This window comes from Canis aureus, chromosome 29, assembly GCF_053574225.1.
Source record: "Canis aureus isolate CA01 chromosome 29, VMU_Caureus_v.1.0, whole genome shotgun sequence".
Taxonomy (NCBI): domain Eukaryota; kingdom Metazoa; phylum Chordata; class Mammalia; order Carnivora; family Canidae; genus Canis; species Canis aureus.
In genome coordinates, this window is record NC_135639.1 from 13846988 (window position 1) to 13849485 (window position 2498).

Here is a 2498-nt window from a genome sequence, read left to right on the forward strand (position 1 = left end):
TCATGAATAAATAAATAAAATCTTTAAAAAAACCTTATTCTTCTGTTTTGGAGAAGGAATTATGTCTCATCTGCTACAGAGTTGGAACTAATACTGATGCATTTTTTAAAGATTTTATTATTTTTATTTATTTATTCATGAGAGACACAGGGAGAGAGAGAGGCAGAGACACAGGCAGAGGGAGAAGCAGGCTCCATGCAGGGAGCCCGATGCAGGACTTGATCCCAGGACCCCGGGATCATGTCGTGAGCCAAAGGCAGATGCCCAACCACCGAGCCACCCAGGTGTCCCTATACTGATGCACTTTTATTGTCAGAGTGGGGCAAAAAGGGATAGACGTACTTTGTGCTCTTGCTGCGAAAGAAGATGTCTCCCTTCTTTTCTGAAAGAATAAGAACTGAATGCAAACTCCCACATCCTTTTGTACCTGGGCTGGTCTCACACTCCTCAGCCCCCAGCACTCCAGCAGCTGGTCCACCCTGTGGAAACGCTGGGTGGCAAGCGTCAGCCTGGCTGTCCCCATCCAGCCTTGTTGGCCTGAGTTGAAAGGACAGGTGTTGTGGCTCTGGCCACTCACCAGTAATTCCTCTTTCCCTACCTTCTTTGTTAACAAACAGTGTTTGCTTGGAAATGGAATGGTACAGATAGAAATGATTGTTCATTATCTTTCCAGACCATCTTTAGGTTGTCCATGAGGTCAATGCTAGTCCACATTATAGACTCCTGGATGATTTTTCTGTGTGTTTAATTACTTTCATCACAGAACAACACCAGCTTCTTTGGCATTAAGTTGGGGGGCGGGCAACCATGCGTCATCATCACTGACCTTAGAAGGATCATCAAGCTGCCTTTATATTTAACAGATTGGATTGGTTTGTATTTTCTTCCTGGCACTGACGTTCCCTACTTCTGCTGGCATTGATTCCCATGGGATATGACTAGTCTCTTTTACCTCTTTTATAGATGGTAAGTTCTATGTAGTGTATATGACAGGTTTTTTTTATCTCTGATATATTAATATACACGTATGGAGAGAGAGAAAAAATATAAGTAGAAGCAGTATTCATCACTTTATTAGAAATTCGATGCCTCTCCATGGGTGACCCCAGTCCTTGAGGGGAGAAATGGTGGTTGGGGCGTGTGCCCTGTGCTGAAATGAGAACTCTATCTTGGTGGAGGTAATAAATTACCTCTTTGGTAAATTTAATTTAGTTATTGACTTAGTTTGTATATTTTTGCTCTGGTTCCATTCGTTTAATTATCATTTGTGTTCTAGAGCAGACCCTCAGATGATCTCCCGTATTTCATGTGTGTGGACATACATGTTCAAAGGCTACGTGAACACCCAGTCATGTTCTGCCTGCCTTTAAAGTGAATTTCCCAGAGGCTCATGGGTGGTTGGTTTAGTCGGTTAGGCATCCAACTCTTGATTTTGGCTCAGGTCATGATCTCAGGGTCATGAGATCGAGCCCCACGTTCAGCTCTGTGCTGTGCGTGGAGCCTGCTTGACATTCTGTCTGTCTGCCCTCTGTTCCTCCCCCACCCCCCTTAAAAAAAAAAAAAAAGGATTTTCCTTCCACTTTCTCATACTTCATTATGTGTTGCTTAAGCACCAGGACAGGCAGTAGCAACCACAAACTGAGACATGGTTCTCCCAACTTAGATACCAGCCAGTCCTCCTGCCCCTTGCTCTGAGAGAATGTGCCATGAGCCAATTTTAAATCATTGCTTTGAGTGAAGGCCCTGGCTTTACCATGAGGCCATTAAGTTTCTCTATGGGTACTCTTCAAAAGGAAAAGTTCTCAATGTGTTTAGTGAAAACTTAGGGAATATATCAGAAATCTAAACCTAGCCAACTCTCCCACAGGTCAGTACCTAACAATTTTTATAATTTTGGAGGAAAACAAATGATAACTTTAAACAGAGAATCTAAATTCTATAAAGCAGTAGGACATTATTATATCTGTAGGTGTGTGAATAACTTTATTTCTGGTACTTTTCTGCTATAACCCTGATACTGGCTTACAAGAGAGGCACTTCATTCAGTCAGCCTATACGACGTATCATTTTTAGTCGCCTCTGAGATGCTGTTGCATAAATAATTGAGCAGTTAATTACCTTAAGACTATTTATGCACTTACTGATGGGTTTATTCACTTATACTGATTCTTTTTCCAAAAAGGATCTTAGGACGCCCACAAGCATGTAAGTAAAATAATAAAGATGAAAATTTAGAAAGAGGAGGGAATCAGGGAAAAGAATTAAGGGTAAGGAAGTCAAAAGAAGCCTTTGGTGGTTACAAAAACTGAAGTTCTCACACTTCTTCCTGCATGAGGCTGGCTACAAAAATGCGTCTGTGCTTTCTGGCATGGATATGTCAGCCACAGAGGTCCTGGACTCTTACTAGGCCGTAGCCCCCCAAGTGGACAGGATTTCTGGTATACAGATGAAATTCCAATGGAAATGAGATGTCTGGAAGACACATCCCACAGGTATAA